The sequence below is a fragment of the Canis lupus genome, chromosome 11 (assembly GCF_048164855.1).
Source record: "Canis lupus baileyi chromosome 11, mCanLup2.hap1, whole genome shotgun sequence".
NCBI classification, from domain to species: Eukaryota; Metazoa; Chordata; class Mammalia; order Carnivora; family Canidae; genus Canis; species Canis lupus.
In genome coordinates, this window is record NC_132848.1 from 55900486 (window position 1) to 55927292 (window position 26807).

Sequence of the window (26807 nt, forward strand, 5' to 3'; positions counted from 1 at the left end):
AATCTATAGACCAGTGGCTCTCAAGTTGGATTAATTTTGGTCCCAGGGAATCAAATATCTAGAGACATTTTTAATTTCAACTAAAAGACTTCAAACTCTTAATATAAATAGCCATCTTATTAAATTGTTAAGAAAAAATTGATATAGAATATGTGTAAAAACTGTTAAATTATTTAATAGTAGTATTTAGTAGTAGTTTACTAAATAGTAGTTAGTAGTATGATATTTATTGAGTCCTAAGTTTTATACAAATATCACCTTGTGTAATACAAGTTGGTGCTAAGTAGTAGAGCTATTGGTTCAACAGAGGTAGTTTTATACAGAAGCCTGATTCTTGAATACAGTTAGACTACCCAGCATGCACTAGGATGTTAACGAGAGAAAAAGAAAGTTTGTGAGTATATATTGAATCATTATTTGTTACAGACCATGAAAGGATGGAAAAGATAAAAAGAAAGAAAAGAAATTTCCTGGCCAGAAAAAGACCCTGGAGCCTATAATAGGAAGAGAAAGAGAGAGAAAAAAGAATACAGAGAAATTAGTGAGGTGATTTTAATCTTATATTTTTATATTTCATCCAAATGCTGCAAACAATAGTTTTCTGGGAATTAGGATTCTTGTGGGTTAATCAATGAGGCAAAAAAATGGATTTATACAAAAACACACAGTAGTTGAAATAAAGAATCTAACAAATAATTCTTCAACTTATATCAGGACCCTACTGATATTTGAAATCATTGATGCCTAGATATAATTAAGTATAGGTGTATTAACAGGAGTTCTCCATGTTTATGTGATACATTTTTAAAAAGCTCATTAGCATACCCTATATTGGACATCACTGTACAAAAACTTCTTCAAAATATATGAAGAGTGCCTATAAAATAACTTGGTGTCCAAAGTTACTGTTTTTTTTTTCAAAGAAAAGATTTAGGAACTTTATTTTAGCCTTAAAAAATATCTTTATTTTAGCCTTTGAAAAGGAAAAATAAGCATACCATATTCAGAAGTCAAAATTTTTAATAATTTCTGCCCCTCAAAAATAAGGAAAAACATTATTTATTAAATATCCTGCTTACAGCAACCAGCTTTATATATTAGCTACATTCCAGAAGAGTTAAGTTTCTGGTGTTACAATTAGTGTTTTGATTATTCCCAAGGCACTGTACTTTTGCCAGTAAAAAAAGATAGTAAGATCAGCAGCTAGCTTTACCAAGACAGAGATATTGAAAGTCTAGGGTATGCACAATGTGTATTATAGACACCAGGGTATAAATATTGGGGCATAACTTCTTAATACTTCCAGTGGTAGATTTAAGGGATCTTAGGTGAAAAATCCAAAGCAATGTGCTTTATCTGAGTGTGGGATTTAGTACCAAGAAATAGAAGTAGAAGGGTTCAAAGCCTAATCTGCCACTTGCTCAGCCAAATGTGTCATTGGTGTTCCAGACATTTTATCATATTGTAAGAATTTCCAAATGATGGAATATTGATGTTTGTGGTCATATCTCTTGATTTCCTGCAGAATACCTACCCCATACATGTGTTGAACAGAAACTCCTCTCTGTGATAAAACGTCCTTTAAACTGTGCTATCTTTTGTCTTAAATTACTGAAAGTCAATGCAGTTATCAGACTCACAGTGGTGGTAAGTCTGCCATCTGTTCAACTTCTAAGCTGTGCTGAAAATAAATGGTAATCCAATCATCATGTTATATTTTCTGCAAAGGATTTTCATGGAAATGCTTGATTTCTGAGTTAGTATAATGCCCTTTTGTGAGGAAAATGAAATCCAAAGCTCTCTATATCTGGCTTTGTTATTTTATTATGCAAAATATGAATGATTTTTGAAGTCATCATTAACATTTGCAGACTTAAGCAGTTCCTTGCTTAGTGATTAAAAAGTCAAGGACAGTTTTTCAACTGGCATCTCATTTTGCTAACTTAGTTCTTAGTCAATACTGACTTGATGTGGGACAACTCAGATTTATTTATCCATACATTATTTAGAAATAATTTAGGATTTATCCTATTCCACCCCTATGTTTTATCCTCCCAGCTTAGATATTTACTTCTTCCTCTGTTAGGAATCTGAGAAAAAAGGCAATTGCAAAGTCTCTTACAATTTTCTAAATTGAAGGGGTGGACTGTTACTTATGGGGAGAGTAGTACACTCCCAACATTATAATATTGTTATTAATAAGATTGATTATTCATGATCTCTCTTTCCTCCATTTCAATTAAGTTGAATTCCATCACATTCTACAATGTTACCTTGTTGTAAGTTCCTGGTGCAATTGCAGATTGTTCTTGTTAACAGTGATGTCAGGTAGCTGTGAATCTGGTTTACTTCTATTTGCCTTACAATATTGGTAACTATTATGGATGGGCAGTATTCACTCTTGGAAATGGAAGTCGCATTCACGCCCCCTCTCTCATGAGGGTATGAGAGTAATCAAAGCTCAAGTTTTCATGTGATGCTTTAAATATATTTGCATACTTTGAATTTCAAAATGACTTTTTAAAAAGAAAAAAATATTTTATTTATTTATTTGAGAGAGAAAGCATGAACCAGGGGTAGAGGCAGAGAGAGAAGTAGGCTCCCTCTGAGCAGGGAGCTCACTCAATGTGGGACTTGATCCCAGGACTGTGAGATCATGACCTGAGCCAAAGGCAGACACTCAACCAACCGGGCCACCTAGGTGCCCCTCAAAATGACTTTTGAATACTGTCTTTTACAGAATTTATCCATTTGCAAATAACTTACTCAGTTCTAATTCTAAATTAAAATGTTTTTTGAACTTGTCCTGTGATTAGTAAATAAGTCACTAATTATATAGTGTTACTGTGGCCTGAATTGTGTCTCTGTTCCTGAATTCATATGTTAGAGCCCTAACATACTGTAGTGGTACTTAAAATTTGGGCTTTTAGGGTGGTTAAAGTTAAATGAAGTCACAACTGTAGAACTCATATATGACAGGATTAGTATCCTTGTAAGAAGAGGAAGAGATACCTTACAGTTCTCTCACTCCACATACACAAAAAAGAGAGGCTGTGTGAAGACACAGTAAGAATGTAGGTGTATGCAAACCAGAAAGATAGTTCTTACTTTAAGCCAATTCTGATAATACTCTGTTGTGTGACTTTTACCCTCCCAGAACTATCAGAAAATAATTTCTGTTGTTTAAGCCATCCAGTCTGTGGTTTGGGGTTTTCTTGTTTGTTTTTTGTTTGTTTGTTTGTTTATTTGTTTATTTTGTTACAATGGCCTGAGCAAATGATATGAGCACGAGACTTCCAAATGTATGCAGAAGTTTACAAGACAGAGTAAACTCACTATTCACTTAAAATATGTTTGAAGCCTTATTGACTGATAGAATGATACCAAACACTTCTATAATTTATTTTATTAACAATGTAATATATTACATGATTATTTGCAAACATATCTAGGAATTCAGGGGCCTTTTGGGGCAGGCAACTTTGAGAAATCTCAGGATGATCTTTTGAAAAATAGATTTAGGCTATTCCATTTTTCTATTAAGGCAAATGTATCTACTTGGTTTTGTCATTAGAGGTGACATTGCTAATTTTATATAGAACATCTTTCTGGTGTTTTAGCTACAATTCATCAGACACACAACAGCATTTTCCATTTATTAACATGCAACCAACACTTTTTCTGCTGTATTTTTGTTCTCTTTAAATAACATAGTATTGCTGTGAAGGGTGATGGTATCTCAGAGTTCAGCTTTAAGGATGGCCAAACATAATTGTGCATGCCTAGATTTGATCCAAAGTCTATTATGCAAAATATATCCAAACCCTGATTCTTCATCTTATAGTAAATTATAGCCAATATCTGCTTGTATTCTTGGGAATACTGGGTCTTCAAAACTAAGTGATCAAAAATTATTTTTAACTTTCTCATGTTATGAGCCACACAGTTTTCAGAGAATTAATGGAAGAGTCTTTTTACTCATCATTTAGCATACATATTCTATAACTCGCTCTGGGATTGAGAAAGGAGTAATTAATTCTTTGCAAGAGAAATTAATTCTCATTTCTACCTACCTGAAAACCAAACTCTTATAAACAACTGATTAAATTACTAGAGTCAATATTTGTTGAATTATAAGGCAGATTTTTCAAAATTTGTTCTATCATGCCCTAAAACAGCAATAACTAGAGATCTTCATTTCTGTGGCATAACAGTCCTGCATTTGCTGAAGTTAGTTTAAAAATAAATTATAAATTATGTTCTGAATATAAAATATGTACTCATTGTAGAAACTTGAAAAGTTAGAATATATAAAGTATATGTAAAGTTATAAAGTATCCATACAGTAATCCAGTATTTAAAGTCAATCCTGTTAAATATTGATGTATTTCCTTTTTTTTCTTTCCCTCAATGTTCATTGCCAAATAGGTAGGTAGATAAATAGAAAATGGTGTATGTGTATGTGTTCTATAAAATTAGACTAAGTCTTTTCAAGTTTTGAATCCTAATTTTTAAAAATCTGAGCATAAATTATGAAATAAAGGAAGACTATGGAATTGGATAGTGACAGCCAAGTAATAAAATCTAAATACCCTTTGTTTTTATCCTTGCTATGCACAAGGCTCTGGGGAATTTACTGCATAAGCTCTGAGGATAGTCATAATAATATATCTCTACTGGGGAAAACTTTCTGTGGGTACTATGTAGGCCACACATCTTCCATGAAAACCCATAAACATTTCATGCTGATATGATTTACACTTTTTTTTTTCACAAGTTGAGAATGTAGTTTAAGTCACATCTGCTGAAAAAGGAAGGGTTTGTTTATACGTTAGCTTCAGGATAATACTAACTTGAATGTCTAATAATGCCATCACATTTATATTTTTATAATCATAATAAATATATGACACTCTCTGAGGTAGGTAGAGCAGATGCTCTAGTTTGTTTGTCTGTTTCTTTGTTTTTCAATAGGCTCCACACCCAGAGTGGAGCCCAACACAGGACTTGAGTTCAGAACCCTAAGATCAAAACCTGACCTAAGACCAAGATTTGGATGCTCAACTGACAGAGTCACACAGGTGTCCTAAATGTCCTAATTTTAAGGACTGAATTGAGTTTTTAATCGAAAAAATAAAATTTCTGAAATAACAGAATAAGTGAATAAAATTTAACCATATATACATACAATCTCTCTCTTCCTAGATTCCTTCCAAATGATGGAAAATAAATAGGAAATATAAGAAAACCCACAAGGACATTGATAACAAAGGAATAGAAAATAGAAATCAATAAATTAAAGAGAAAATGTTTAAAACAATGAAAGGACATGGAGGATGAGGGATAAATTATTTCTTAGAAAACAGTAACCTCTAATTTAAAGCCCTACTAATGAGACTATAGGTAAGAAGTACACAAATTTATCCTTAAATTCTGCAATGAGTCTCAGAAATTTGGGTTACCAAGTATATTGAGAAGGAGGTTGAACTACAAGACTATAAAGAGAGACAAAGTGAAAGTCTAGATATTTTGTGCCACTGTCCCTCTGACTTGTCTCTTCTACATCCAGGAAATGTGGCATATCGTTGGAGAATTCTTATTCAGAGAAACTGAATAAAGAAAATTAAGTAAGAGAAAATATCTCCAAATACTGATACTTGGTAGATCCTAAAAACACTGTCTGTTTTATTATTTTATAGAGAAGCCAGTAATTATTCATACTGCAGTGAATGAGGAAATATAATCACCTTCAAATATTTAATTCTTAAAAATAAAAATATACTTCAGAATCAGTAGACACTTGAGGAAATGATCCAAATTGAATAAGAAAGAATAAAATAGTCAAAGATTGAAAAAGAATCCCCAACAGAAAAGCCACATTGAACACTTAGATGAGAAGAAATGTCACAGATTACCACCTTAAATATCTGCAGGAAGATAAATCAATAGTTTGCATCTATGTGGACAAGGGTGGAATATTATGGAAAAATATTAATCAGTAAATTGTAATAGCTCTTGAAAACAAATAGGGTAGCTAAAACAATAGCAACAACAACAAAACAAAAGGTTTATAACAAAGTCAATGAAATGCCTCTGAACACAGAATAAAGTGATCATATCTAAGAACTGCCAAATTATAATTAGAGATAAATAGATTTATGTTCAGAAAATCTGTTCTCCATGTTCATCCTTCTTTTCTGATGTAAATTTTAAACTTCTTCATCTACCTGATTTTCAAAACTTACTCCTCTCTCTTTAGTCAGGAACCACATCTTATTAGTCATATCTAAAAAATTACCTTCTGAATCTGGTTCTGCTTCCTAACAACACTGATGATTCCTTCTTCCCACTCTTATCCTCTCTGCCAATAGCACTGGGGCAGCCCTCTAATTGTGGGTCTGCCACTTAATTCAGTTCATCTATGTCACTTCTAGTATTAATTTTCTAAAAATTTTATTATGACAATTGAAACTTACTAGCTCCCTTTTGCCTTTTACAAAAGAACCAAATTATTCAGCCAGGCTTTCAGGCCCTTATTTATATGGCCTGATTCCTATGCCCAGTGTCATCTCTCACTAACACAAGCATTCAACTTCTAGTTACACTAAAATTTTAATATTTCATATGTGATTATGACTATTCAAGCATCCATTGCTTACTTTGCATATGCTAATTTTTTGAACAAATTACTCAAAACTCTTCCATCTATATTTCTCTTCCAGGAATGAACAGATTTTGTTGGGAGAAAGTTAAATGTAAGCAAGAATGCACATTTTATTATTATTATTATTATTATTATTATTATTATTATTATTTTCCTAATATGATAAAAATATATTTTCCAGGAACAGTTGAGAAAGTAAAGTCAGTAGTTATCCTTACTGAATCCTTGTCACTTTGGAGACTGTAGATAAAATTTCTAAATTTGAAAGCAGAATACAAATTGGAAAGGTTGTTTGAAGATCAAACATCACTATTTTGATAACTTCAGTTATCTCTTTTTGGTGTCTTTTTTCTCATATTCAGATTCTCCATTATCAATACTTTTCCAGTCTTCTCTTCATGCCCCCACCCAACCAAGTTAATTGCACATGCAGAGGAACAATGTTAATGAACCAATTAGAAAATCTTAGCTATAGTACAAATGTGAAAGGCCAAAGTATTGGTAAAATCAATTTATTTGATTATTTAATTTAAAGATGTATTATTGAAAGTAGGTGTTTTGTGTATTTTTAGTATATTAGACAGTTTTAGTAAAGTTTGAATCGATCTTTTTGTATTTTTATTTGCATAACTAGTTTTATCTGTGGAAATAAAAATAATGAATATAAAGACAATACAGTACCAATCTTATATTAATTTTGTTGTTTCCAAAAACAAACAAAAAAAGAAATAGAAACCATATAGTCTTAGTTCAGAGATGTAGAGAACTGGAAGTGTCACTCCAATTTTTACAGCAAGCTGTAAAAACTGCAAATAATTAAAATTAATAACTTTTCTTGAACCCATTAATAAAAAGAGGTCACAGTATAGTCAAGTAACCTAAAATATGAGGGTGGGAGAACACAATCTAAGCATTTGCTTATCTGGGACAGACACCACAGGATACCACATAAGCCAATAAGAAAAAAAGCTAGTAAATTGTAGTGATTTTCAAAATGTGAATGTGGGATAGTACAAGACCCTGAAGTCCATAGGGTGGCAGATATAGGCAGGTCTCCACCGTTTTGTGAACTTTTCCTCCAGGATTCCCTGAAACCACTCACAGGAGAAATCAGATAGAAATCTGAGAAAACTTTTTTTTTTTTTTTTTTTTTTTTTTGGTGGTACTGACAGTAGACAAAAACAAACAACAGCCACTGATTTGTCTCCCTGGAGACATGCTATATTCATCTCTGCTATCTCTATAAAAGAGAAAAAGCCTTAATTTGCAGAGGGAAGTAGAACAAAAACTCTGACTATATTAGCACTGTTGGGAAATCTCTTAAACTGAGGAAAGGGGCAGGAGGAGTGATGAGTTAGTACTATCCCATGATAGGGGTAAGATTGCGTGCTAGTGTTCACTGCAGATAGTGGGGAAGGAGCTCTTGGGAAAACCAAAGCCTTGAGACAAGGAAAACAAATCTGACTGACATTTAGGATGAATTAGAACATCAGGGAATGCCATCTTCCCACTCTCCTCACCTCCAGGCTGTCAACATCTAAATCAAAATAACAGTGGAATACCATTGAGAGAATTGCAAGAGACTTGATTATCTCAAGAGAGCAGATATTGAGGAATCCCTTAGGACAGATTCCCTTAGGACACCAAACCATAATCCAAACTGATAGAGGCATATGAAGCCTGTGGTATACCGAAGGAAACTGTAGTAACAACAAACTTTAATCCCCAACTCCTGACTTCATTAACACACAACCCCACATTTGTGTTCCTTTGAAAAGAAAGACACGCACATGTGAAGTGTAAGTATATTTTATAAATACAGATTCTATATAGGTAGTTAGGCAGATAGATATAGATAGAGTTTAATGTCTTCTGTCATGTCCAGTTTTCAAACAAAAAATTATAAGGCATTACAAAAAGGCAAGAAAAACATAGTCTGACAGAGACAAAAATATCATCAAACTAGTTTGAAGTATGTCACAGGTATTAGACTCAACACATGGGAATTTAAGATAACTATTTTAGTATGTTAATGGCTCTAAGAAAAAGTATAGATTGGATAGGTAATTTCAACATTGAAATGGAAACAATAAGAAAGTATCAATTGGAAAACCCAGGGGGAAAACAAGTAAAACAATGAGGATGACTGCCTTTGATGGGCTTAAAAGTGGGCTCTACATCATCTAGGAAAGAGACAGTGAATTCCAAGATAGTCAATAGAAATTATCTAAACTGAAATCAAAAGAAAATCATGCAGCAGAACATCTAACATTAAGGAATAGTATTAAATGAGCTAATAGACACATAATTGTATTCTCAGAAGGAGAAAGAAAAATGGGAAAGGTGAAATGTATGAAGAAGTAATGGCTAAGTTAAGAGGCATCTGGGTGACTCAGTGGTGTGAGCATTTGTCTGCCTCTTGATGGCTCAGGTCATGATTTTAGTGTCATTAGACTGAACCCTGCATTCGATTCTGCACTTAGTGGGGTATCCTCTTGGGATTCTCTCCATTTCTCTCTACCCCTCTCCCTGTACCTGCAAGCACAGTGGTGCTCCCTCTTTCTCACAAATAAATAAATTAATCAAGTAAGTAAGTAAGTAAGCAATGGCTAAGACATTTTCAAAACTAGTAAGACACCAAACGACATACATAAGTAGCTTATAGAACACCAAGCAAGATAAGTAACAAAACAAACACAAAAGAGCCTCATTTGTGCACATATATTCAAACTGCTGAAAGTGAAAACAAAGGCAAAATTTTGAAGAAAGGGGAAACACACATTACCTACATAAGAACCTAAGATAAGATTTATAACAGTCTTATCAGAAACCATGCATTCGAGACAATAATGGATGAATATTTTCCAACTGCTGGTTTCAAAAAGGAAGAAAAAGGCTCAAACCAAAATTACATACCCAAAGAAAATACATATCAAAAAAAGTAAGAGAAATGAAGACTTTCTCAGACAACAAAAAATCAGAATTTATTGCCAGTAGAACTAATCTACAAGATATTCTGAAGAAGGATCCATGAAAATGAATAAAATAAAATAAAGAAGGATCTTTGGGCAGAGGAATGTGATATTGGTAAGAAACTTGGATCTACACAAAAATGGAGTTGAAAATAGAATCCGTAGAGATAATTTTTCAAATTTTTATTTGCTTTTCAAGATAACTGAATATTTTAAGCAAAAATATGCTATTGTGTAATTATAGTATTTGTATGTAAAATTTAAAACATAAAAAGATGGAGGAAGGAATTGGGGATAAACTGTTATAGATATATTAAAGCTAAAACAATTTAATATTATTTGAACATAGACTCATTGTATGTATGTATGTATGTATGTATATTTCCAAAAGTAAAACAAGTTTGGAAGACTTATGCTACCTTATTTCAAGCCTTACTCTAAAACTACGTTAATCAAGGTAATATTGAATTGGCCAACTAGAGTCAGATTAATCTTTGAACTGGAATAGAGAACCCAATAATATAATGGATCTCCACAAATATATTTATTTTTTCAGAGCTACACTCAAAATTCAAAATTCAATCTGAAAAATGACATTCTTTTTAATAAGTGGTGCTGGAACTGTTGTACTTCGGCATTAAAAAAAAAAAAAAAAAAAGGAACCTTGATACATACTTACCTTCAAGCAAAAGTTGCCTAAAATAATTGTAGACCAAAATGTAAAATACAAAAAAAAAAAAAAAAAAAATCTAGACAAATAAATCACATGACCTTGGGTTTTGTAATGAGTTTTTATGGATGGCATCAAAAGCATGATAGATAAACAGAAACAAAATTAATTGGTGAATTGGACGTTATCATAATTAATACTTCTTGCACTGTGAAATTTTAGGGTAAAGTCAGGCCAAAGTTTGGGAAGATATTTATGTATTATATATCTCATATTAACTGTATCCAGAATACAAAAATAACTCTAATCTTCAACAAACAAAATAATCTATTTTAATTAGGAAATGAACAAAAGATTTGAACAGACACTTTCTCAAAGAAGATATATACACATGTCAAATGAGCATATGAAGAGATGCTCAAAATTATTAATCATTAAGGACATGCATATTAAAATCATACTGAGAAACCTGTGAACAACTACTAAAATGGCTAAGAAAAATAAAATGACGTAATGAAGTGTTATCAAGGAGGCAGAAAAAGATAGCATTTCCATTACTTGTGAAAATGTTTGAGCAATCTTGGAAAACTAACTTGGTAGTTTCTTGTGTGAGTAAACATATTTTTACCATGACGCTATTAATTATTACCCGCACAAAAATAATTATTACCCAAGTGTACTGAAAACTTATGCTCATAAAATAACCTGTTTAGATATTTGAATTGACTTTATTCATATACTCTAAAATATAGAAATAAGCCATATGTCTTTTAACAGGTGATTGGGTAAAAAAAAAAATATATATATATAAGTTTTATATATATATAAAACTTCCATGTAATGGAATGAACTATAAATTTACCACCACAACAAGGATAAATATCAAAAATATTTTAGTAAAGAGAAAGAAGTCAGACCCAAAGATTACATATTTTGTGATTGCATTTATATAATATTCTGTAAAAGGTAAAAATTCTAGAACAGAATAGAGATCTATACCTGCTAAAGGCTTTGGAGAGGGAGGAGAGAGAGGCTATAAAGATGTTTGCACAAAAGGAATTTTTATATTGATGCAAGTTTGCTGTATGGTACTATGGTGGTAGATATATTACTGTCTGACTTTATGAAACCTATGGAACTGTACACTACAAAGAGTGAATTTTAGTATATGAAAATTTTTTTTAATGACAATGTGGTAAGAACTGAGGATAGAAAGCAGACAGTGAAAACTAAGTCTAACTGAATTAAAAAGTATGAAATATTGTTAGTAAAGGTGGTGAGGAAAAAAGGCAATGGGAAAGCATCTAGAAGTTCTGATAAGGCTAAAGACAAAAAGAACATCAGTAGGAAAACTAAAGAATGGGTACTAAAGAATGCACAAGATAAGATGAGCAATGAATGTTAAACGCAACTGATGAATTATTGAAAACTACATCTGAAATTAATGCTGTACTATATGTTGGCTAATTGAATTTAAATAAAAAATTAAAAAAAAGAAATTGAAGAAATATGGATAAAGTATATACATTAAGTAATTATATTTTTTCCAATTTTGATTTCTGAAATTTAGTAAAAGAATGTTATGCAAGTTGCTAACTTTATTTTTTATTTTTATTTTTTAAAGGATTTTATTTATTTATTTGTAGAGACAGAGAGAGAGAAAGAGAGGCAGAGGGAGAAGCAGGCTCCATGCCGGGAGTTGGATGTGGGACTTGATCCTGGGTCTCCAGGATCACACCCTGGGTTGAAGGCAGCACTAAACCACTGAGCCACCCGGGCTGCCCACAAGTTGCTAACTTTAGGGGAAGGGGGGCTGTGAGAACACTGTACAATTTTGGCGACTCCAGTAAATACAAATTATTTTGAAATAACATATATAAAAATACATAGTAGCAGTTCTGGGTCTTGGTTTGTTTTTGTTTCATTTCCATATAAACTTAGAGTCATGTGGTCCACCTCAAAATTCTGTTGGGGTTTTCACAGGGACTGCATTGAATCTGTAGATCAGTTTGGGATGAACTACTCTTAAGAATAGTAAGTGTTCCAGCCTATGGACATGATATGTCTCCTTCTTCATTTAAGCTGCCTTTAATATCTTTTGGAAACACTTTGTAAGTTTCATTTTATGGGAATTCCACTACTTGTGCTACATTTGTTCCAAAATACTTTACTTTCTAATGTTTATACGAATTTTTCTAGTCTTCCTTATCTTTAGTAATTTTCTGTCTACTTGTTTCACTAATCTTTTCTCAACTCAAATCTATTCAGGAACCCATCTGGTGTATACATTCTGTCCAATTATTATGCCCCTCATTGTAACTTTTTCTTTTGTCTCTTTTCCATATCTATTTTTCTCTTCACAGTCTTTTTTGTGGTTTATTGTTAGTCCATTTCCCTTAGTTCTTTAAATACGTCATTCCTATTTACCTTGAACAGTTTTATATTAGCCACTTTAAATTTATTGTCTGACAGGGCACTTGGGTGACTCAGTCAGTTAAGCATTTACCTTCAGCTCAGGTCACGATTCCAGGGTTCCATGATTGAGCCCCACTTTGGGCTCCCTGCTCAGCAGGGAGTCTGCTTCTCCCTCTCTCTCTGCCTCTCCACCACCCTCCTGTGCACCCTCTCTCGTATAAATAAATAAATAAATAAATAAATAAATAAATAAATAAATCTTTTAAAATATTGTCTGATGAATACCAGGCTCACTCAGAGTTCGTTTTTATTGGCTCCCATTTTTGCTATTTCTACTATGTTATCATATATATATTTTTTTTTTTATTTTTATGCTTGGTAGTTTTTGGTTAAAACTGAATGTTATATAGTTACTATATTAAAGTAGTTCTGTAGTCTATTTTATTTTTCTGTGGGTCTTTTTTGTTGTCGTTTTTAGTAACTTTATAAACTTGCCTGGTACTGAAACTTTGTCTATCATGCATATATATATAATATATATATATATTTATATGATTATATGAATATATAAATATATTATATATAATTTTTGTTTTTATTACCTGGCTACCTGGCTTCCTTTGATATTTTTTCTGTGTTAGTGGTCAGGCAATGATTTGTGTGGAGTTTGTATTTAGATAGCTCAAGTCCATAAGGCTCTGCCTTCTACTGAGCTGTCTATATGTGGGTAGAGAAATTCATTTTAATTCCTGGAAATGGTCAACATGACCTAGATTTTAGATTTGTCTTGGTTCTTTCAGATCACCTCCATGTGTGCATAGTTTATCTGTCAGCCAGGTATGTATGAATTTAGTTTCTTTCTATGGATCTGACACTTCCAGGTTCTCACCATTAAATTCCTGCCTTGTCTGCTGCCCTTTTAGAACCATGACCACCATCTTGAGCTCACATATTATGGGTTTTCCTCAGTTTTTCAAACTGAATCTGCTGAGTTTAGTAGACAAAGACATGGGTTTATCCTCTGCTTTCACCCCAAATCAGATCTGCTATCTGTAGTTGCTAGTTTATCCCAAACCCAAAGGCAATAGTGCTATGGTTTCCAGTGACCAAGCAGAGAGGAGTATAGAAAGGCAACAGGTTGGGCTTGTAATTTCTTAGCATCTCAGCAGTTTTTAAAGACCAAATGCTTCTCAATTTTTGGTCTGACTTTGGTTGATTTCTAGTGCCTGTAAATGGCTATTATTGGCAAAGTTGTCCAATGTTATACTTGTTTTCTACAACTGTACCTCCTTTCTCCACTGTTATCTGGAGTGCTTTAATTAATTCTAATGGAAAATTGGACTGATTTAATCAAAGAAAAAGTGTAACCTTGGTGCCAGTATACCTTAAGTACCTCTCTAAAATGTTCTAATTTCTCTTATTTTTTAAATACACTGAGAGTAGACTTCTGTTTCAGAACTTTTAGTAGAATGCAGAAAACGTTTTATTTACATTGTATTATTTATAGTTTTATTTTGTTCATGGCAGGTAACACTGGATTGTCATTTAACTGTAGTGATATAAAATGTTCCTTCATGTCAGAGCCATGTTAAAACCAAGTTAGCTTCTGTCAATTGGCTTGAGATCTGAGATCATCTTTCTGCCTTTTACCATGGCCACTAGCTTGCTGCTACCGTCTATCATCAGTGTACATTCACTTCTCAGGATTCTGACAAGGGCACTGTGTTTTATCTTAAAAAAAAAAAAAAAAAAAAAGACTTACAAAGTAAGGAAATGCAATTTCATGTTTCTTAGTTTATCATTCTTCCAGAACATCTATACTATGAAAATGCTAGTATTTACAGGGCAATTAATATTTGCAAAACATCTTGGTTCCTTTAATTACTTACTCTAATAAATAAATGCACTGAATTGCTATTTTGGTATAATCACAAGGAAACTCTCAGGAATAAACCTTCTTAATGTTTTCTGAAGTGCTAAAGTCTGGTAATTAGACTACATTTTAGAAATTTCACATAAAACATTGCCAGTATACATGCCTTTATCTAGTGAATGTATTTCTCTGTATCTCTCTGTTTCTCTATTTATCTATCAATCATCTATCTATCTAATCTGAATGCGTTCTGTTGGTCAGGATATTAGTCCCTATATGTTAAGATGTATTTAGTTTGCATTATACAATAACGTGTATAATGAGAAATTAATCTTATGAATAATTGCACTTTTTAGCCCTGAGAAAAGCTGTTATTATCCCCAAGTGCATAAGGTAGAAAAATCTACTTTCTAACACTTTTTACCTTCTAAAGTAGGGACTGGTATCTTTTCTCAAATATAACTGTGAAGAGTAAAAAGTCTCTTTTAAGCAGGGGTGAAGATGGAATGAGTATTTCCATTGAAATTGTGACAAAGTGACATTGCCTACTCATTTTAGAAGACTGCCCAAGGAAGCACACCATGTGGCCTGATATCAAACATGGAAACCTGGAAAAATGTTCTTATCTCCAGAAAGTCAGGACTGAAACAGATTATTATAATGAGAGAAGGGTGGTTGGTGAGCTTTCTTCCCCACTGTCCATATATCCAGGGACATCACTGCTTCCAGAGGTTCAGTCAGTAGTAGCTTGGAAAGTAAGCCATGAAGTCTACCAACTACTTATACTAAAGTTCTGTTCAGATAAAGAGAATTCTGTGGATATTTTAAGTGTGTATTATTCCTTGTTAGGAGTGTTTAGTTCCTGGAAAGGAGATAAGTAGTAAAAAGGAATACTTCAGGAAAATAATCACAACAGTAAGTTAATTGTCATATCCTGGGAAGAGGCTCCATAGCCTTGGTCTAACTGAAGAACTAAAGATGCATGAATGTTACTACATAACATTGAGGCAGGTTTTTTTTTTTTTTTTTAAGATTTTACGTATTTATTCATGAGAGAGACACAGAGAGAGGCAGAGACATAGGCAGAGGGAGAAACAGGCTCCCAGTAGGGGGCCTAATGTGGAACTCGATCCCAGAACCCTGGGACCACAACCTGAGCCCAAGGCAGATGCTATACCACTGAACCACCCAGGCATCCCTGGGACAGTTCTGAAGTAACAAACTGAAAAGGATGGCATTCTAGAGCTTCAAGTGGTTTATTTTTATTGTTGTTTTTCTTTTTCTTCTTTTTTTTTTAATCTAAATGGATAGCATAGATTCCTTTGCCTAAGTAAGATATGAGTGTGGTTTCCTGCCACTGTAAATCAATCAGGAGGTAGCGAGGATACAAAGGAAAGAAAATCATTCTATTATCTTGAATTAATCAGTTAAATATATATTGCATTTTGGGAAAAAGTGATGCAAATTCTAGAAACCAAAAACATGTATCTGTAATAAAAATGCTAATGATACTGTAAGAAACACTATAAGGAAATATAAATTTAAAATCTTCACCATCATATCACTGTGCTTTTAAGACTGAGGTCCTATAACACAGTACACATTTGCCTGTGGTTTGCATAATTCTTTTTTTCTACACTACTTCTTTACATATCTGTATAGGAAGGTTGCTTTTGCCTCCATCATACCATGGAAGATTAAAAATTATATGTTAGTGTTTCAGTTTTGAATTCATATTCTGTAATATATTTACATCTCTTCAAGTTTCTATGGCATACAAATCTACACTTACATTGATTATTTATATATTTTTATTGTGATGAATGTCCACTTTATTTCTCAATGCAGTTCATGTGGTTATAAAATGGATTCCAAGATCCCCCCAAATAATTCTGCATATGTCCAGTTTAGTTAATGAAATAGTCTCTTTAAATACTTTACTATTATCTAAAGTGTATATTAATATTTCTGAAATGCTGTTTGCACATATTTTACAGGTATATAATGTGTCTATGCCTTTATCCATCAATCTATAAGGAACAGAAAAATGGAAAGCAAAGAAATAAACACCACAGTAAACAGATCAGGGATCAAAAAAAAAAAAAGAAATTACTGTAATAACTCTTTAGCTATGAACCAACAGGATGACTTTTACTTTTATTTTTAAAAAATTCCCTTCCTTTCTTCTCTGTCTCCACACATGCACACACACACAGACACACACTGAACTCTGAATATAAATCTTTCCATAATAATTTAAATCAATATAGACTTAAATCAGTGAAACGCTTGTGTAATTTGTGGCTGCTAGCTTTATGTGTGCTCATGCCTTCTAAGCTGCTGCTTTGAGACATAAAAGACAGATCAAATAGTATGGGAAAGACAGATTTTTGAAACATCAGGACAGGGCATTAGCTAGGAAGCACTAGAAGTCTGATAAAAATATGCCCTGAGGCCCCAACCCAATTAAATACATTTAAGGAAATGGAGTATTTCAGATTAGTTTCACAGAGATGTTGACAGTTCCCTTCAAGTAGTTAATCAAATTCAGCTGAATTGCATCACCATAGACAAATGCGGTGTCTCCTTTTCCTGGACTGATAGACTAAAGGGACTCTGTTGATGCATTAAAATCTTCTTGAATAAACTCTTTTATTTAGCTTCACTTTATAATTTCTGACCTTGTCAAAAGGCGAAGTAATTTTGTTAGGATGAAGAATGAATCATGCTTTATAACAGATGTCTTCAACCCCAGGTGTGCTTATTCTTGAGGGATACAAAGACTTTTCAGAGACTACATGACACAGATTGTTTTTAAGAGAATGGGGTATCAGATTTTCATGTTTCTGATGAACTTCTGTCTAAAATTGATCTGATTGAGAGTTCTGCAATTCTGAAACCCAGATCTACTGAAAAATTGAAGATTCTTTCCCATCTCCATACTTAGCACAATCGCCTTCCTTCCAGGTTACTTAAGAAAAGGCAAATTGTTCAGCCTTCCAGAATCCTACTAGTCCCATCCATATTCTTGGGCACCAATTAAAAGGATAATTTAAAAATGTATGGCTCCTGAAGGAGGGTATATTGGCAGTAAAACATTATGAATTTACAACAGAACAAAGCAAACAAACCAAAAACAAAACAGAGAATCAGTAACAAGCTCATTGCAGATTCCTCAGTGCCATATCTAGCTGCCTGCCTTCCCATTATCTGTCTATTTATCTATCCATCCATCTATCTTTGAAATTGAATTCAGAAGTGAAATCCCATGGGACTTGTATTAGCACACTTATTTTGAAATGAAAGCCACTGGAAGATGTAAAATGTAATGAAGGCACACTTGTTTCTAACCAAAAGCAAATTCATTTGGTCATTTGGCCAGAAGAACTGCCATACCAAATGGATTTAATTTGAATGGATTAAATTTATAGCCAGATAGTCATATTGATAATATAAAAAATGACAACAGGTATTTACAGCCCATTTTAAAATTAAAAGAAATTACTGCTTTCCAAGTTAAACCTAATGAAAAAAGTTGGAAATCACCTGAAATGGGCAGGAGATATATATATAGATATATATATAATATATATCTATATATTATATATAGATATATATATATATAATCACTGTTTTAAATTCTATTAAGGGTCCCAGGAGCAGAGATTTACAAAAAACGCTAGTTTTTTCCATTTGGTTCTTGGATGGACTTGCTTTCTGATACTTTTGATTAATTATTTAATTAATGATGAATACATTATCACTTAAGAACAGAATCAAAATCACAGGAACTAAATTGGAGCACGTACCATAGATGGCACGTGAATTTGCAAGTTGCTGTTAAAAACTGTTAAACTGGAAATATATGAAGCTCTTTTTTGGAGTTGTTGAATATTAAGTCGCAAAATACCTTATAGATCCAGTCTGACCCTCTTCTTTGGTGGTCAAGGGAACTGAGGTCCAAAGAGAAATTATTTGCCCAAGACACATAAAGGGTTGGTGGCAGAGTTAGGACCCACACTTAGGATTCCGGACTCCAATCCTCCTCTTTCTTTTGAATCAAGCTTTTCTGTTTTAAGCACCAAAAGTTTCTTATCCACTTAAAAATGTGTATTTTAAAATTTGATAAATGGACGTACAAAAATAGTGGAGAGCTGTATCTAATAAATGTGTCAGGAAGTTATTTTGTCAGTAAGTGAACGTACTTCTTAGCTCTATGGAAACTGTTAATTAGTAATTAGTGGAAGCAGTCATCATATGGAAGCAGACACCATCACATGCCTGATTGACTAGCTCTTTTGCAATGGGGGCTTCTGATGTATTAAGTTGTTGTATTTCAAAGGCGTACAATGTAACAAGTTGTGCTTTGGTAGAATCTTCATGAATAACAGGGAAAGATCTTACATAGAATTTACATACAGATTCATTTCTGACTATGTATTTTCCATTTCATTTGTTTGTTTACATTCTTTGTGTTCTTACTGAGAATTTTGTATGTCTGGGGGGGCGGATAATATCAATAATGTTCTATGGCATTTTCATTTCAAGGTTTGCTGATTACATTTACCAACAGGCGTAAGTTAAGGTAGCCTATGTCAGGTCATTGCTTTGTTGATTTATCTACCTTCAGTCTAAAGTTGAAGTTTTTCCCTCAGTCTCAATAGACTAATTTTTAACGAGAGAAGTTTAAGTGTCGTCTTCAATTTGAATATATTATAAACCAGTCCACATTTCCTTGTCATTGTCTGTCATAATTAAAATTATATTTGACTTCCTAAAAGAGTCTGTGAAAATGCTTACATTGAATTTAAATACATTGTTAAATTTAAGATGTATCTATACAAATATCAATATAACCTACTGTTTGAGAGCATAGGGTTTGAAGTTAGACTTTTGAGCTTGATTGCTGATTCACCTTTTGATTAGCTGTCTGATGTTAGGTGAGTCAAATACTTTGCCAAACTATAGTTTCTTCATTTATAAAAATGGAGAAGATATTTGTAACTAGCCCATATATTTGTTTTAAGGATTAGATGAGATAATGTTTGCAAAGTTTTAGTATATTTCCTGGCTATGAATAAGCATTTCATAAATGTTCTTCAATACCATTATTGATTTATTCTTCAATCCAGAAAAGACCAAATGTATTCCATTTGTTAAGAATCCATACAAGACCTACATTTTCTTCTCTGTCCTCTCTAAATGTTTAGCCCACACTTATTTTCTTCTTTTCTGAGTTGCAATTATATTATTTACCCTGTTAATATAAAGTGTGCTGCTCTATTTTTTTTAACATTGATTATATTGTTCTCAATGGAATATAAGTTCTTTGAGGCCAGGGTCAGAATGCTAACTAGCTGGTAGCCAGTTAACAGTAACTTATTGAATCACTGATTAAACATTAGAATGGCTGAGAAAGCAGAATTCTTAAATGAGAAAACAATTTCTTTAAATATAGTTTATAATACCTATAAAAAGAGAAAATATTTAAGGACAAACATAATGAAAAAAGGGATTCCAGGAAAATGATTTTGGGATTTGCATTTAGTTACCTGAATGGTAACTGACTGAGTAATCAGAGAAAATGAAAACTGATGTCAGGAATAGGGGGAGCACATAAATAAGACATCATGGAATCTTCAGAAGGCTCAGAGAAGGGAAGTATGAGATATATATGAAAAAAGGACAGGGGCGCCTAGGTGGCTCAGGTTGAGCATCTATCTGCCTTTGACTCAGGGCGTGATCCTGGAGTTCTAGGATTGAGACCCCCATCGGGCTCCGCACAGAGAGCCTGCTTCTCCCTCTACCTATGACTCTGCTTCTCTCTCTGTGTCTCAAGAATAAATAAATAATGGGACACCTGGATGGCTCAGCAGTTGAACATCTGCCTTCAGCTCATGGTGTGATCCTGGGGTCCAGGATCTAATCTAGACCCACATTGGCCTCCCTACAGGGAACCTGCTTCTCCCTCCTCCTGTCTCTGTCTCTCTGTGTCTCTCATATATATATATATAGTATATATATAGTATACTATATATATATGTCTCATATATATTTAGTATATATATATATGAGATATATATATATACTATATATATATATATACTATATATATAATATATAATATATAATATATATATATACTAAATATCTTACCATCCCCTTGAGGTCATAAGACCTAAGTTTTACAAACTTGCAAACAATTTTCTTTTTTCATGTTCCCAGACTAGTTAATTTAAAAGAAAGGACATTAGTCTGAGAACGTGAAAATAGAAAATTGTTTACAAATTTTAAAACTTAGGTCTCAAGACCTCAGGGGATGGTAAGAGATTTAGTTTCTATAAATTTGAATAAAAGGATAAATTGGGATCCTTCCCCCCATAGTTGAAGTAGATTTTCTTTCCTTCCTTCCTTCCTTCTTTTTCTTTCTTCTTTCTTTCTTTCTTTCTTTCTTTCTTTCTTTCTTTCTTTCTTTCTTTCTTTCTTTCTTTCTTTCTTCTTTCTTTCTTTTTCTTTCTTTCTTTTTCTTTCTTTCTTTCTTTCTTCTTTCTTTCTTTCTTTCTTTCTTTTTCTTTCTTTCTTTTTCTTCTTTCTTTCTTCTTCTTTTCTTTCGTTTTTTTTTTAGATTTTATTTACTTATTCATGAGAAACACACAGAGAGAGGCAGAGACACAGGGTGAAGGAGGAGCAGGCTCCCTGCAGGGAGCCCCATGTGGGACTCGATTCTAGGACACCAGGATCACCATCTGAACCAAATGCAGACACTCAACCTCTGGGCCACTTAGGGGCCCCTTGAAGTAGATTTTCATAATGAAAACGGTGTAGCAATCAAAGGTGACTTTTCACTATTTAGCTTTGAAAATACTGCAGAAATTAACCCCATTCAAAGGAAAAGTCATAATAACCCAGCTACCTCACACCTCAGAAAAGTCCACCAAGAGGAAGTAAGGTAACCAATACCAATGATACATGCAGAGATTTTTTTTCCCATTTTCTTGAGTCTGTCCCTTCAAGCATGTTTCTTAACATGAATGACAGGAAGTAAAGAGAGAAAATACTCAGAAGAGATAGAAAATCAGGAAATGGAAAATAACATAAATAAAATAGACCAAAGACATTGTAATAAATACTGCCAAAGAGCATATATGGATTATACAAGTAAACATATTTCTATAAGAAAAACACATTCAGATTTTAAATTATCCTTTGAAACTAAAATAAGATAGCATAAAACAAAATATAAAAGGGAAATATTGAAATTAAGGATGAGAAAATCACCCTGAATTAGAATACTTCTACACAGAGACACAACTTGACACATAAGAGAGAAGGCTTGGAAACCAAAAAGTTGACCCAGTAGGTGCACCATCTGAAAGTAAGAAAAAAGAACAAATAGCTGAGGCAACAGAGGGATTACTTAGCAAAGAAATAATTTTTTTTTATTTATTTATGATAGTCTCAGAGAGAGAGAGAGAGGCAGAGACACAGGCAGAGGGAGAAGCAGGCTCCATGCACCGGGAGCCCGACGTGGGACTCGATCCCGGGTCTCCAGGATTGCGCCCTGGGCCAAAGGCAGGCGCCAAACCGCTGCGCCACCCAGGGATCCCGCAAAGAAATAATTTAAAGATGTTCAAAGTTGAAAAGATTATACTGTTATGAAATGATATATTTGAGAATAAATTTTAATAAGTTAAAGATGGTTACTGTGAACTCTAGAAAAACCACAAAATAAGTTAATAAAGAAGAGGGCTATAGTCAGTTCCCTAATGGAGGAGATGTAATGGAATACAAAAAGTAATAAATACAAAAGGTGATAGCAGAGATTAATTGGAATAGAAACAAATAGTAAACTATTATATTTAAACTCAACTATATCAATAATTACATTAAATATAAATTAAATTAGATACTCAAAATAAAAGATACAGATTGACAAACTAGATCAACAGCAAGTGTAAACCCTTTAAATACAAAACCTGAAAGACAGTAAAGGCTGTGACAGGAAAAGATACACTAAGCAGACAAGAATCATAACAAAATTAGAATGGTTATATCTAAATCAGATGAAATAGATTCCAAGAAAATGATTATAATCAAAGATAAAAGAGACACTTTGCAATAATAAAATATTAAAAATAAGGATTTGATTTCCTAAATAGAAATAGCCTGCAAAAGTACACCTGGGTGGCTCAGTAGGCTAAGCATCTGCCTTTAGCTCAGGTCATGATTTCAGGGTCCTGGGATCCAGCCTTACATCAGGCTCCCTGCTCAGTGGGGAGTCTGCTTCTCTCTCTGCCCCTACACCCTGCTCATGCTCTCTCTCTCTCTCTCTCAAATAAATAAAAACTTAAAAGAAAGAAAGGAAAAGAAAAGAAAAGAAAAGAAGAAGAGAAGAGAAGAGAAGAGAAGAGAAGAGAAGAGAAGGAAAAGAAAAGAAAAGAAAAGAAAAGAAAAGAAAAGAAAAGAAAAGAGAAAAGAAAAGAAAAAAAGAAAAGAAAGAAAAGAAAAGAAAAGAAAAGAAAAGAAAAGAAAAGAAAAGAAAAGAAAAAAGAGGGATGTCTGGGTGGCTTAGCAGTTGACCATCTGCCTTCAGCTCAGAGCATGATCCTGTGGTCCCCAGATCAAGTCCCACATCGGGCTTCCTGCATGGAGCCTGCTTCTTCCTCTGCCTCTGTCTCTGCCTCTCTCTCTCTTTGTGTCTCTCATGAATAAATAAAGTCGAAAGAAAGAAAGAAAGAAAGAAAGAAAGAAAGAAAGAAAGAAAGAAAGAAAGAAAGAAAGGGAGTCTACTTACTGTGGATAACACCCAAATCAGGTATATATGCATCACTATCAAACAGCAGAATGTTGGATTCAAAGAGCAGATTGTAAACACTTACATAGAAAAAAAAAAAAAAAACTCACATGCAACAACTCAAAAATTTGAGCAGTATCTAATTTCTTAGCAGTGAACACTGGAAACTGGATGAAATGGAATAGTGCCTTCATATTTTCAACTGGAACTCTATTCCCATTAGAAGTATATTTCAAATATAATATTAGGAGAAAAAAATAAGACATACATCCTCAAAAAAAATCCCATGTATTTTTTCTTTAATTCCTAGAGGATATGCTATACTAGAAGAAGGGGATGGAGGGAGAGGAAGAAAAAAATGAGTGCCCAATGCCACAAAGTGATGAAGCAATCCCCAAGAGAACAGTATTGGGAGATTTTGTGAATGCAACTGTATTTCAAGCCTAGAGAGTAAATGGTCCAGATAAAATCAGGACCAACATTTGAGAGGGCTATCTCTAAGAACACAGAGAAACTGAGAGATTGCTTTATAGGTTTAAATACATGGAGAGTAGATTTATACTTTCTACAGTAGTCACATCAAGACAGCTAAGAAAATGGGGGGAAAAGGTAATTATTAACTCCAGAAAAGATAAAATAGTATACAAAAGTGAAATGTAATCAAAATACTCTGTATCATTCAATTGTAGATAAATATTACATATCACAATATTATAAATAATATTATAGATTGTTATAAACAATTACAATATAGTTATAGTAGATTCTATATTGGAGAAAAGAAAAACATTTGCATCAGTATAATGTTTTGGAGGACATGGTAACTATTCTGATTTTCCATTTTAAAAAGCCAATGATAATCCCTGAAACAAATTCAATAAATACCTGCATAATCATTTTATCTAAAAATATTAAGATACATTTTATATAACTGAAAATTTAAAATTTAAGTGGCTGTCTTCAAGGGACATAAATGTGGCAGGACTACAGACTTTTTATATCTTATACCAATACAATCTTAAAAAATGTAAAAACATGAAATGATGAAAACTCCAGTAGACATAAGTGAAATTTATAGTAACCAGGTGAAGGAGATGATGAACTTTGTCAGGAGGAGCTGAAAACATTCTCAGGAAAAAGAAAACAAAACAGTTTGCATATGACTGGTCTTTAAGGTAGGATATCTAACAGCATACAACCCTGTACTTGGGCCATGCTATCATGGAACCCCATGGAAATCTATACTTCCTAGAGTAGGATAATTAAATTAATCTACAGATGTACATTGAAACAGTTAGATGAATGCCACAGCTATTTGCTCCATTTAAAAATCATGATTGTGTCTTCAGATATTTATTGTTTATTAGAAATTTATGCCTATGAAAGTTTTGCTGTTCTTTTTCCATCAACTGTATTTCCTTCCTTACGCCTGAGGAATGGTACTTTCCCCCAACCAATATTCTATACTAGAGAGTAGCAATAGGCTTTAACTGCGGCACATATGTTTGAAGACGAAACATTGAATTCTAAGTGTTTTATGTGGACCTGCAGCATGCTGTTTGCTAGAAATTGAGAGTCTGGTAAGTGAGTCTTTCAACATTTCAGAGCAACTTCCTTTAGCCTAAAACAAAATGGCTTTTCACTTCTCACTACGACACACTATTCATTGCAAACTAAAATTTCTCTCTACCTATTTCAGACTGCCTCCAGCAGAGGAACTAACAAAGCTATTGAACTTTTGCAGTAATATGGAAGTCTGACAGTGATTTTGGCAGCCTTTTCCATGAGGTTATTTTCTGGAGTATATGCTTGTATTTTTGTCTGGAAAAGAAAGGAAAGTAGGAATCCAAACAACAATATGTAGGACAGAATGAAAGGACATGTAAGAAATAAAATGATGGGTAAAGCTGTGAGGCTTATAGGTTGATAGAAATGAGAGAAATCTTGTTAATAGAAATGAGAGAAAATGTGTTAATAATCAGTGCTCACTTCTTAGGAGCTATGAATTCTAATTCTCAATGAGTTGCTCATGTTGTCACTGAACCTGATAAAGGAATTGGAGAAAGTTTGTATAAAATGTAAAGCTGAATAGTAAATATGGGATTGAGTAATCAGAATTCTTTAATTCTTTATTAAAGCTTTGGAATTAGAAGAATATGAACTTCCTTTGTTACACTCAGTTTCTTTACATTTAATCTATAGTCACAAGCATAGTTACATGTGTGACAAGTGTCTTCTAATAAAGCAGATTATCTATCATCTATGTATCTACCTACCTTCCTACCTACCTATCTCTCTGTTTATCCATCTATTTACCCATCCATCTTAATATAATAGTTTTTGCTTAAGTTGGGAAGAAAATGTAGATAGAATCCTCTACAAGAGGATATTTTGTAGTTAGCAGTAGAGAAAATAAAGTTTCAGGTCAAGCACCGAAGCAGGAACAGTTATCTTTAAGACATAGGATTTATTGGTAAATCAGATCATTCAGGGAGATTGGAATCCAGTTTTCTTTTAGGTCAGGCTATGTGAAAGAAAGAAAGCAGGGTCATCCTTCTGGCTCAGAGCTATCTTTGATGGCCTAATCTTTACTCTTTCCAGGTCCTCAGAGAGATGCAGTAAGCAAGAAAAATAAAACTGACAAAGGACCAAAGTAGTCACTGCCAGATACATCCCCAGCCAAAAAGAACTGGAGCCTCTTAAACCTTCTTGTTTCACTCATTGATGAGTCTACTGTCATCTGTGAACTTGGAAACAAATGAAACAATGTAGCAGACTAAGTGAGCCTGGGAATAACAGTGAAGCAAAATGCGTGCTATAGATCCTCAGTCTTGTATATCTGATTCTTTAAGAATAATTCCTAAATTTGCACCTAGAGTTGGTAATGGCTTTGGGTGGAATTTTATTTGGAAATATCCAAGGGTTAATGCCATTGTTTCTACACAGAAAATTGTAAAGAGGCTTATTGAATGTAATTAAATGGTACCCCTCTTTTTAGGGTACAGAGAGGTCTGGGATGGTAGAAACAATAGAATTTTAGGCTATTAGTGCTTAAAGTAAATTTAAGAAATGAGTTCATCTCAAGTTATTTTTTTAATTTAAGAAGTGATGCTAGAAATATTATAGTGATATTTAATTTCTTATGAAGAATTTCCCCCTTCTATTTCAAAAACATTAAAATGTTAGATTAAAAGAAAAAGACAAACAATGAACACATAATGTAATGTTGAATGCAAGTCCTTCCAAGGGAAACCATCAGGTGCTATAAACAACGAGGAAGTGAGAGTAGCCCATGAGGGAAAGGATATAAGTCTTAAAGGCTGGTGTTTTAACAGGAGAGAGAGCTGTAGGCCTCATGCTCAAGGGGGACCTGGGACCGTTATTCTTGTCTAAAACTTAGACCTGTGAAACACACACAC

The 26807-nt window shown here is 33.3% G+C and overlaps 1 long non-coding RNA gene across 1 annotated transcript; it reads left to right on the top strand.

The window, feature by feature from the left end:
- Positions 1–379: 379 nt before the first annotated feature.
- Positions 380–26456, top strand: LOC140642302 (uncharacterized). Its single transcript, XR_012038781.1, has 3 exons — positions 380–546; positions 6723–6755; positions 25990–26456. It is a non-coding gene; the product is annotated as an uncharacterized lncRNA (long non-coding RNA).
- Positions 26457–26807: the final 351 nt, after the last annotated feature.